Source organism: Manis pentadactyla, chromosome 5 (assembly GCF_030020395.1).
Source record: "Manis pentadactyla isolate mManPen7 chromosome 5, mManPen7.hap1, whole genome shotgun sequence".
NCBI lineage: Eukaryota > Metazoa > Chordata > Mammalia > Pholidota > Manidae > Manis > Manis pentadactyla.
The window spans coordinates 144,518,207-144,531,114 of record NC_080023.1 but is presented as its reverse complement, the minus strand read 5'-3'; the positions used below and the strand labels follow the sequence as shown (position 1 = coordinate 144,531,114).

General features: G+C 37.9%; 1 long non-coding RNA gene across 1 annotated transcript; it reads left to right on the top strand.

Annotated features, from left to right (window-relative positions):
- Nucleotides 1-4,114: 4,114 nt before the first annotated feature.
- LOC118909553 (uncharacterized) lies at nt 4,115-11,591 on the top strand. The gene is made up of 3 exons (XR_005023685.2): nt 4,115-4,203; nt 4,293-4,425; nt 11,027-11,591. It is a non-coding gene; the product is annotated as an uncharacterized LOC118909553 (long non-coding RNA).
- Nucleotides 11,592-12,908: the final 1,317 nt, after the last annotated feature.

The following is a 12,908-nucleotide window of genomic DNA, read 5'->3' as shown; positions in this document are numbered from 1 at the left end:
CAACTATGAAGTCCTTCTTAGCATACAGAAAATATTCCCAACGGATTTTAGGAAAGAGTGTAGCCATGATATTGAAATCATTGTTCACTGTGTTCATCCTTGGGCCATGTTATTTGCATTATCTCATTTCATAACTCAACCATCAGTACCAAATACTATTTTATGCATATCTTCTAGATGAGAAAAATAAGGTTTTAAGAGGTTGAGAAACTTGTTAAGTGTGTGAGTCAGCATGTCAGATAAACTTGATTTCAAAGATCAAATTTTTTCTCATTATGCAATACTGTATTCCTCCTTAACAAAATAGACTATTCCCTCATTTTTGAAATTTGTTTTCCTGATATGCATGCCACTAGATTCTTCTGGCTTTCTTTTTATCTTCTCTGCATCTTCCTTCTTATCTCTTTTACAGTTTCATCTTCTTTTCCTGTCCTTTTAATGTTCATACTCTCCAGGATTCTGTCTGTAATCTGTATTCTTATTGTATAAATCTTTCTGGACTATCTCATCTCAATTATGTTTTATTTATAGTGTCAGGATAAAATTATTAGTTATTAGCCAAGGATTTTCACCTGTATTTTCCTGATATATAATTCCCCTCCTTCTCCAACCTTAATGTCCCACCAGAAACATTCTATACCTAAGAAGGCATTCACCAAGTGATGACACGAGAGGAAAAAGTTAAATTCTTGCTTTGAATTTCAAAACAATCTCCTGAAACTCATATCAGGACAGTAGTCTTAAAAGTCTAGGCTGCTGATTAGCAAAAGCCAGATATTTGATACCTCCAAAAACAACACCTGAAGGTAAATTAGCATAGAGATTATGCCCTAAAAAATATTGCGCAAGATAATTGATCAAAGATCTGTGGTGTCCATTGAACAGTAAGTAAAAATTCATTTGGTTAAAGTAAGAGGGCATTTCAGAGAGGAAGAGGACTTAAACACAGCTAAGTTCTTAAAACGGACTTGGAGAATCTGCCTCCTGACTGAGTCCTGGAGCATGGGCTAAAGAGGAAAGTCTAGGCAGAAAGGAGGGCCTTGCAAGGGTGGAAGAGACCTGCTCCTAGGTCATGTGTAGGCTAGAATTCCAAGATTACAGCAATAGAAAGTGCTGTCCAAATGTCCTCTGTGCCAGCGTTACCTGTAGAGTCCATAGAGTAGAGCCGGAACCAAGACAGGTACACGTAATATGGGAGGAAGTCATTCTCACTCCCACACTCTGGTATCCTGATGTCTCAGAGAGGTGTGGGGAGAGGTGTAAATGTTTCCCACACTGGAAGATACATGAGCGAATACCTAAAGATTCCTGATGTTGTGGACAAAGAGGAGGTAGAGAGATTTGCATGATTTCCTAAAGTTGAGGACACCTTGGCAAAAAGCATCACAAATGGAAGGTGAGGACCAAAGGTGGGAGTGATCAACTACATTACAAAAGGTGCCAGTACAGAAAAGAGGACTCCACCTGGCCAGATACTCTACACTAACACAACACAAGCCTTACAGTAAGATCTCTTGTCAGGGAGGAAGAGAGAGAGAAGACTAAATTAACAGGGTTCAAAGAGGCTTAACCAGTGCAAGGCCCTCCTTTCTGCCTAGACTTTCCTCTTTAGCCCATGCTCCAGGACTCAGTCAGGAGGCAGGTTAGTTAGGTGGCACCACTGATGTTGGCTGTGCCGGCTCAGATGTCTGGGTGATGGGTGGCTATTCTGGATCTAGCTGATCTAGTACAGGCTTGGCTGGAGTGAAATGGATGATACAGTTCAGCTCCACGTCTCATCCTCTGGTGGGCTATCTCAGGCATGTTCTCACGACAATTGTGTAAGGACACAAGAAGACACAGAAACATACATGCTGTTTTGCCATTGTCTGCAAATGTCACATCTGCTGATATCCTGTTGGACAAAGCAAATCACATGGCTTCACTCAGACTCAAGGCGAAGGGAAAATAGACTCCACATCTTCAGGGAGAACTGAGAAGTCACATGACTTATGTGCAAGTTGGGGAGAGCAGACTACAGTGACTGATGAGAGATTGGATCTAAGTCCTAATGCTACCACAGGAGGGAAAGGAAAGGGTGGGTGGGAGAAACTGGAAGGCCTGCCAGAAGCAGTAGTACCTGAGAACTTGATGAAGGAATAAACAATAATAGAGAACAGTGAACATTTTCAGATGCAGAGATCAAAAAATGTTTAATTTCCATCTCCCATTAGGAATCTAAATCTAAAGGAAATCCTCAGAACCATTCAGTTCACTGCTAATAAAATATCCATTAGGAGAAAACTCATATCCTCTGCCTCCCTCAGAGTGCTTATTGTTCATTTTTCCCTAACATTAAACTGTCATTATTTGTTTCCTTTAAGCACATTCTTTCCTCTGCTGAGCCAGAGAAAAGCAGGTCTATTATCCTCCTTTGACTCAAAAAAACATACATTTCCCTTCTTGACTGGCTATACCAATTTTTAAACTAGTCAATATCCCAGAAATACCTGTCTGAAAAACTGATCACTTAGATAAGCTCACCTAATAAATCTTAAAAATTCCCCAAATCCTTTTTAGATGCAAGAAGAAAAATAAGTCTTAATAAGACTATTGGTAGTCTGATAAGAATCTGATCACTGTGGTGAGAAGTTGAAAGATTACTTCCAGTCTTGCCTGGCATACTCTTTTTTACATAACCTAGGATAAAATGAACACATTAGTGGTCTCATTACCAGTCTGTTTATACAACCTTGGATCCAGCCTAGCTCCTGGATCCTTTCCTGTTGTCTTTGTGCCTAGCAGGCACCCCTCATCTTGACTGATACAATTTTCCCTGAAATTAGGGATCATCTTTCACTAATTAAGAGTGAAACATTAAGTTAACTTTCCACTTTCAGATTCCAGCTTATAGGCAGCTGTGAATTTCATGCTGAATTACCTGTTCTATAACTCAAATCCTGAAGAAAAACTAAAGGGTGGTATTAATTTTGATGAAGTATTTGGAAGAATTACTTCCAATCAGTTTCACAAACTCCACTTTCCTCATTTTCTTGCAATTCAGTGGGAAACGTGAAGTGACAAAAATTTATCTGGGATTTTAGCAATCCATGGAAAGAGCTGGGAAAGAACAGGGGTGGGGAGAAAGCAGCAATAGTGAAGAGGAGGTGATTTCTGAATTGAGTTTTTAAGAATGAGCAAGTAAAGAATAGTGATGATGCTTCAAACATAGGAACCAGCATATATGGGAAGGTATAAAGTGAGAGATATCCTTCTCTTTAGATTGTTATATGGTGGATTACATTATCATATTTTTGAGTATTGAATCACCATGCATTTCTGGAATAAGTTCCACTGAGCTGTGGTGCATTATTCTTATTAGGTCATTATTCTCTTATATATTGCCAGATTTGATTTGCTAATATTTTGTTGAGGTTTCTTATTAGCTAAATAATATTTGCTAATATATTTATGTCTATCTTCATGAGGGATACTGGTATATAATTTTCTTGAGTTGGTTATGTCAGACTTTTGCATTTAGCTCATGTTGGCCTCATAAAATGAGCTGAAAAGTATTCCCTCACCTACCTCTGTTTTATATAAGATGATGTCTAAAATTGGCATCCCTTCTAAAAGTTTTATAGAATTCACCAGTAACACCATCTCGGCATAAAGACTTCCTTATGTGGGTTGTAAAACATGGATTAAATAAATATCTTTAATACTTAATATTTAATATTTATTTAAAGTAATATTACAATAATAATTGTAAAGATTATTTTATCTATTTATTTATTTTTATTTTACCTTAAGTAATTTTTGAGCACTTGTGGTTTTTGAGAAATGGGTTCATTTCATCTAAGTTTTCAAATTTGATGTATAGAGTCATTCACAGTATTCCTTCTGTCTTTGTGAAGTCTATAGGTATCTGTAGTAATATCTCCTATTTCTTTACTAATTAATTGGTCATTTATGTTCAGTCTCTCTCTGTTTCTGTCTCCCTCTCTTGTCATTCTTGCTAGAAGTTCATCCATCTTATTTATTTTTTCAAAGGAACATCTTTTCATTTAATTTTTTTCTGCTTCATTTGTTTGCTTTTCAATTTAACTGCTTGTGCTTTTTGATTATTATTTCCTTCTTTCTTGCTTTATTTTGCTCCCGTATGGCTAAACAGTGGGACGATTGGAAGGGAAGAAAATGACAAATTCATCTAACAGTCTGGTGGTACTTGAAGTGTTGGTCTTCTTTTTAACCTGCCTGCTCTTACTTACCTTTCAGACTTCTCAACTGTCTGACCTATATATTCTTCCCAGGATTTTGGTTGTATTCAGTGAAAGAGACAGGGTGCACTTTTATGGGCTACTCAAACACCATGAGCAGTGTTTCTGTTCATGATGTGATTTTCTAAACATCAAACAAAGTGAATTTACACAATGAATTTATATAGTAAGTGCATTCTAAGAAATATGTATTAAAACTACTTTTGTTATGTATTCCACAAAACTCAGTTCTAGACTCAGATAACTACAAATAGGTCTATTTGTCTACTTAAATATTATACAGGATAGTGGAAAAATATGAGAAAATAAAACAATTCTCTATTGTGCAAGATTATCCTGTGCGATCATTGTGAAAACTGAAAAAACCCTATGATATTGCCCAAATGCCCCCTTTAGGATAATATTGGGCCCCCTGCAGTGTACTTCTCTATATCAGTGCTCTTCAGCAAACTTTCTACAATGACTCAGTGGTATTTACCCTATCCAATATAGCAGCCACTAGCCACATGCCACTATATTGATTACTTGAAACCTGTCTAGTGTATCTGAGGAGCTAATTCTAATTTAATTTTAATTAATTCAAATTTAAGTTGAAATAGCCATATGTTGCTAGTGATTACTGTAATTCATAGCATAACTTTTAGAGGTATGAGGTAACATCCTTGAAAGTCTCAAAAGGTGAGCAGAGGGGTGTGACTGTGATAGAAAGAGCATGAAGTTTGGATCAGAAAGCTCTAAACTCAGCTTAGTCTGAGCATAGTCAATTCTAAGCTAATAAAGATAAAAAATTAGTGGTGGAAATACTGAACTGTCTTATAAAGGTGAGCCATGACAGAAGACCTGCTCAGTTGTGTATTTTTGTAGTGTATTAATTGATCTTAAATGGAAGTTTAACTTTGTCTTTGTTAAATAACATCTTATACAGTTGGGCATATTACTCACATCTGTTAATATAACATTGTCTTGAACATATCATCCAAACAATTAGCTATTCTTCTAGCTATCTGTGTCATGCATAGAATTAATAATATCATCATTTAATGCCATTATTCAAGAGGTTTATAAACTTGTTGGATGGGAGGGGGATAGTTATATATCCCTTTATAATAGCTTTTGAAGATTTTTTTCAAGTGGGCCCTGTTCTGTTGCATAACCTCAAACCTTCAAGTATATTTCTTGTCCTCAAAGATATTAATAAATTCTTGGTCATACACCTAGTTGAAATAAAAATACTATCTATAAATCTATATTTTTTAAAACAGGCTAATATTATACTTAGAAGAAGATTAATTTGGTAGGATTTTTTACAAAGAGGTAATATTATCCCAATCTACAAATGAGGGAATTGAGGCACAATGAGATTACTCAGTTTACTCAAATAACTAGCAAGTAGTGGTCCAGAAGTAGAAATCAGGAACATCTAACTCTAATACCTGTGACATTTTTAGTAGACCATTCACAACCTTCTCTGGAATCCTCCTCCCTTGAGTAACTTGCTTCTGAACAATACAGAACAATGACACTAGAAGCAAGTGTACAAGATGCTCAGTCCAATTTGACACTTGAAGAAATGGATGATCACAGGACTTACGTGATTTCTGAAATTCACTCTTGAAATTCAACTGACTTGGAATCAAATATAGATATTATATTTTCAGAATTTGTGTTCTCTTCCCATATTCCAACTCTACCATGCTGTTCATTACGAGATTGAATTTACCTTGTGTTAAAATTTCAGAGGTGCTCACTTACTATGCCCGTTCTAATCTTAGTAATACATATCATACTGGTCCCTTCCATGTAGGTTTCCTCTGTAGTTCTTCTTGCTATGGATTACTGACACCTTCCTTCTATATTGTTTCTATTCCCTTTCCTAGAATGGATTTTTGTAGTTTTATCTGTATTGAGCAGAGTGTTAGAAACATGTGCATATCCATAATGACATAGGGTTCTTTATGCATCTGCTTCACAACTGGATGCTCTAGCATCATCAATGGAAATTATGTCTGAAAGCTTTCTCAATCGTTCAAGAAATCTCATGGGGATGAAGTGAACCCAGAAGGAGATTATTTTCTCAACAGACACTTCTGGTAGAGAACTTTACAGGGGAGGGTCCTAAAGGTCATTTTTAGTGAGAAGGATAATTTACACAAACACTCTGCCAATAAATTGGAGCTTAACCACTGGTCCAGTGGGTCACTCAGAAGAAAAACCAGTGAGAGTACCATTGAATTGCCAACTAGAAAGGCTGGAGCAGCTCCCTCTGCAGTGGGAGTCAGTCAGCAGGAAGGACATGGCTGAGGCAAAGTGAGGGTGGGTACACCTGGGCTGGAATAGAGCTACTGTCATGTTTGAGACCGTATGTTTCTGAGAGCTAGAAGCAGGCACTGAATTTATCTGAACCAGGCCAGATAATCAATTCAGCACGTGTTTAATGACTATTCTAAGTAGACATTTGTGAGTATCCATCCACTTAAGCTTTTCAGTCCCACTCTCCCTACTTTCCTTTAACTTACAACTCCTTAAGGCTATAGAACATTGAAATTGGGTTTTCAACTGATGTGGTTAAAGAGGAAAACAGTCTTAATTATATTAGAAATCTAGGCAGAACCTAGGTTTAACTGGTCTCTTCTTCAGCTTTTGGAGGCCAGATGTTTTTTTTAGTAACCCTCATGAAACTGCATCATATGCAAACTTATAGTCTACAAAATCTCTTCTGCCCTTTTCTTTTTGGCTAGAGACAGTAATCTGTGAACAACCTGAACACATAAGAATGAGAAGCTACTTCTGTTTTGATGGTTTTTCCCTAAATAATCTAAATGAATAGGGTTATGGCAAAGAGCTCATCCCACTAAGTCCAACTTGGTAGCAGGCCACCTTGATTGCTATCAATTTTCAATTTTGCATCCCCAGCTGGTGTCCCCATGTAGTTTTAATAGAACATCCTGCACGTGGCCCTTACAAATTCCCCACTGCTTGCTGAGGTGGATTAAAAGATGCAAACTCACTGAAATACGCCAAAGAATATAATGGTCTCTACAGAAGATCTGGCTGTGTCAACCAACAAAAAGTTCCAGCTGTGGCAGCTGAGTGGAACAAAGGGAACTCTTGGCTTAATGTGAAGTGCATGCTTCTGACGTTCCAGTTCAGGCAAGAAATAAATAAAGCTATTACAAAGCCCTCGACCAGATGTGTCTGACATAGTCTAAAATGTGTTTGCACAGAAACTTCACTATCAACGTGGCTCATTCTCATAGCAATGGACATCTGTTGCTGATGGCTAATGGAAGGTGCAGTCCATAATCATTGTAAAGACCTGATCTGGCTGGCCTCTTTAAACTGCCTTTTCCCTGACCACTGTTGTTCACATTAATCTGCATAGTCTCAGTCATGTGTGGGTCAATGATTTATTTAACAAAGAATATGAAGGCTTGTGTGTCATGGAATCAAACTCTGCCCAATAGTCAAAGACTTGAAAATTTTCATTTGTTTTCCAGGAGCAATTGTGCACATACCCCATAGATAACTTGACACAGTTATGCCCTGTCACACTTTACATCTGTCTTTGACTTATGTTGTTCCTAAGGTTGGCTATTGATCATTGTTCTCACATGAATTCTTCATTACTCTAATTAGAACCATTCATAAACACATTCCTTGGACAGATGACAAAAGGACTCATGATGGACAACTTCTTATTCAAAACAGCTGCCCAATATGTAAATCAAAAGCTGCTAAAGATTGTATTGAGCTGAGAACAATTATACAAGGGTCTAGCCTGTTGTGAATTAAAATGACTGCATTAGAGCTTAAGGGACTTGTAAAGGGAGTCTTTCTTTTCAAGAATACCAGTTCAAATTCAGCTCAGGTCATTGACAAGTAGTATCATGTGTAAATAATGTAGGACAAATCTATGCTCTCAGCTTTATTGTTAATAGATAGATAATTCCTTCCAAAAGCACTATTTATTGCAGCCAGTCCTTTGGTTACCTTATCTGGAAACCCAAAGACTGAAAGGCCTTAACTAATTTAAGGAACTACTTGGAATTTATTTTAAAATAAGAATTTAGAATTTAAGAACTTTTTATCATCGTAGGTATATTAGAAGACCTCTTTAGGTTACTCTAGTTCTGCTTACACACACACACACACACACACACACACACACACACACACACACACACATCCAGAGTGGATTTCTTCTTTCCCTTTCTATCTGAAAATAAGATGAAAGTCAAAATGGAGTACCCCTTTAGAGGACTATGGAAACAATGATAACTAATACTGTCTTTTGCTGTATGTCAATTACTGTTTTAATTATTGCAGTAAGTACTAGCTCATTTATTCATCACACTAACTCCATGAGGTAAAACCTACTATTATCTTTACTCCACAGATGAGAAAACTAAAGCCAGTGAGATTAACTACATTTACCTAATATTACATAGCCCATTTTCAAACCTGGTGTATCCAACTTAGGCGTCCATATTCCTTTACTGTGTTTTCTCCACAGAAGGCACACTGAATGCCAATACTTAGCCAAGTAAATTAATGTTGGTCACCAATCTACAATCTGAGATAGATGCATAGATAGATGAGAGACCCTAATATTTACTAAATGCCTCCATTATCTCCAATGCCTATATTTCCTCATTAAATGTCCTGTTTTTTTAAAGGTAAATTTTATTAGCCCCATTTAAGATGGCTTTTTTAGCCCCATGGTTTTTTTTAACGTGGAGACATTGACATACAGCAACTAAGAGTTAAATTTCTAACTCCCCCCACCCTGTTCTAAACCAGGAGTATAGCAGGTCCACTAAGGCTTTTGGGGCAATTGATGCCTTTGTGTGACTCTCATTTCAAATATAAGTCGTGCATATGGAATCATCATCCTGTGTAATACAAAAAGTCAATGAACATTAAATTTGACTTTAGGATGTTTTTATCATTATATATTTTTATGTGTGTCATGTAACAGAGAGACAACAAAGAATTGTCCAGGGTTCAATTCCAGTAGTGGAGCTGAAGTTAGGTTAGACTTACCTTTGTCTTGTCAGAGTCAAGGCTTGTAACAACCTTCTCATCTCTAGCCTCTCTCCCAAAGCAGGTAGGTAATGAGCAAGGAGAAGAAAACGAGCTGTGTAGTAAATGGAATTGAGGAAACATTTTGAAATGATTTTTTTAAGTGAATACATTTGATTTGATTGACCTGATCATGTAACACCACAACTTTAGCAATTGCCTGTGTAGCCTATTTATGCATGTAAAAAATGTGTGATAAATATTTAATTCCAGCTGAAAGAATACTTCAAAGATTTAAGGAAAAGTAGAAATAGCCAACTAAAGAAAGGAGATATTCTATCACTGTCCTTCCCTTTCTTTTCCATTGAATTTCTCTCTTTTTTCTTCTCAGTTAATTTGCCCCGTGATCCTAAATTAATGGTATGAAAGATACATGCCTGCTTGGTTTCAAGAAGTAATTCTCTCAGCCCTCCTATATATTATTACATTTCTGTTTCTCTCTCTTCCTAAAGGCTGAATTCTGAAGATTTAACTGTGCTCATTCATTCATTCCACATTTTGGCCTATTGCCTGCCAGGCACTGAGCTTGCTAACAGAGGAGGCTAAAACAATTGCCTTCAAAGAAATCAGTGGAGGTGGAGGAGAGAGAGATGGTGTGAACATAGTAATGTGAAAAGTCGTAAAATGTTTTACCACTGTTTGTTACCTAAGCTAAGGGGAGAAAAAGACCAATCTGGGAAGATCAGGACAAACTTCATGGAAGAGGTGGTGCTTAAGCAGCAGCTAAAAAATTTAACAAGCATACAAGGGAGAGGAGGGTATTCCAGACAGAAACATAGCAAATGCAAATGTCTTTTCAGGATGGACCATCTTCTGCAAAATAATAATTCACCTTAAATTATGCATTCAGAGAGGAGATGGAGACTCTTTATTCCTGTACCATTTTTATAGTGGAAGTGTATTAACTATAAAATACTTATAATCAACTCATAATCTCCAGTTTAAGGAGAAGTAGGATAACAGTAGGTTGAATCTGCTTTGATCAGTACAGCATATGATATCTTCTTTCTCTCACACTCTGAGGTTGTCATTAACTGAATAATTCAGCTTTCCAGTTAATTATATCTGTTTTAAGACAGTGCTTCAATCACTCTGTCAATCTATTGTTGTTTGTTTCTTAGGTAAGTTGTTATTGTATGCAGTAATTTATTTTGCTCCATGACCATTGTATAGGCACTCTGTCAGGAGAGACCAAGCCTGATACCTCCTCCTATTCTACACCAGGCCTTAGCCTGTTTCAATCAAACATTTTCTTTCATCTTAAAAAATGAAATTAAAGAAAGGCAAAGAGAAATTAAGTGAATTGGTATTTACTGAGTACTTACTAGGTACCAAACAATGTGGTAGGCACATTCAGCTATGTCTAAGATGTATGAAGCAACATAAAATAAAGACTTTGGAGATACACATGTTGGAGTCAAATCTTGTTTTGAAGGTCTTTTTACCTCTGTGGGTCTCAACCTTCAAATGTGTAAAATATGGATATGAGTAGTATCTGATTTCTGAGACTGTGCTAAGAATTAAGTGAAATATCATACGTTATAATACCTACATACAGAAGAAATGCCTAAAAGTAAAATAGTATTGTATCAATTTACTCCTCTCTCCATAATGCTGCATAGCAAACACACAACACTCAGTAGCTTATAGCAATAAGCACTAATTTTCTGTTCTAATCTTTTCAGGCCAGCATGGAATCTGCCAAATCAAGACTGTCTTTTATTGGACTTGGCTCAGACCATATACAGGTCTGCTCCAGCTGTTTCTCATCCCCCTGTCCCACTCAGTGTCTACTGAGATATATTCTTCTTATGGCAAAGACAGTAGAGTCAGAGAGCAAGCCCAAATGCATAAGCACATTTCAAACCTCTACTTAAGTTATACCTGTTAATGTCCCGTCGACCAGAGCAAGTTGCACGGCCAAGTTGAAAGTCAAGGCATGAACAAGAGGAGAAAACAAAAATTTGCTGAAAAGTGATTCCATCTGCCACAGTGGTTGTTTTGGCTTATCACTTCAGTTTTTAAAATTTGATTACTTAAATGTAATCTTACTTATCTATATATAAAAATTTATAACTTGACAATTTTATTAAGAAGACTATCCAATTGACTAAGTTGGCTAAGTTGCTTAAGAACAAAGGGAAGGCTCACATAAGCTGTAACTGATTAACTGAAATATCCAAAGATAGACAATATCAAAAGATAGATGATCATGACTAATATATTCAGTAAACAACTCATCACTCCAAACCTTTATGTTTTTGTGCTATATGATAAACATTTTTACTGTGTATTTTAGAAAGTCAAAAGAAGCAGAAGACATGGACCCAGATTTCTGTGTCATTGTGCCAGTTTTAAGTTAAGTGTTTTTTTTTTCTCTTTCCTAGTTTAATATTCATATATGTCATCAAGCCATTTCACACTCATCGGCTTTACATTGTAATTTACTCATTCTTTACAAAAAACTTATTCAGTGTGAAAGGAAAGGAGCGACACGCAGCAGCAATTCACTGGAGAATTCCGCTTTGTTAGGGAAAGGTGCTGGGTTATATAGGAAGGGGCATGGGGTGATTGTGGTGTTACTTCTATGGGGCTGGTGGCTATTGGCTAGGTGCTGGGATTGGGAGGGGGGCGAGGGGTGATTGGGGTTCAGGTGGCGCCGGCAGGAACCGAGGACCCGGAAGAGAAGCAGGAAGTTCACCATCTTATGGGTGGGGGCCCTTCATTCCCCCCTTTCTCCTCTATGGCGTTGTGGACGTTGCTTTCTCTCTGACTGCTTCCTGCTGAACGGGGGCAGAGAAGGGAGTGAGGGCTTGAGGACTGGGAGGAAAGGGTTCATAGGACTCCCCACAGTAAGGACGAGTAGATGTGGACTTCTTCAGGTTGGAAATCAATGAAGGTTCCCTGTAACCATAGGTCGAGGACTTGTTGATTCCAATGGTGCCAAGAGGATACGGGTGCCAGAAGCCAGGCGTCTGCGGCCATTGTTTCCAGGAACAGTTTCCAGCGGAGAGAGGGGTCCATCTCAGCGTGTGGTGAGGAGGTTACGTGAGGGTGAGGGATCTTCTGTGGCTAAAAGCTGGTAGTTCCTGAGTAAAAGCTGGTTGAAAGTTTGATTAGAGATTTTTCCAACTTGGGATTTGATGAACTTTATTATACAGGGTAAGAAGAGACAGGCGAGAAGAATGATTATTATAGGGCCTGCAATGGGCCACAGCCAGGTGAGGAAGGGGTTTGTTAGTATTGAAGAGAATGGGTTGGAATTGGAAGCAGAGTGGAGGCTGGAGGCAAGGTCAATGAGTTTGGTAATGTCAGTTTCTACAATGCCGGATTCGTTGATGTAATAGCAGCACTCTTCCCGAAGGAAGACGCAGGTGCTGCCCTTCTCGGCTGTAAGCAGATCTAAGGCCCGCCGGTTTTGAAGGGTGACCTTAGCTAGCGAAGTGACCTGTCTTTGGAGAGAGACCAGGGAATTGGCAGTGGATGTCAGGGCTCCCTCAAGTTTGGCGTTGAGATCTCTAATTGCCCACAGAGAGTGACCCAAGGCCCCTCCCGAAAACCCTGCCC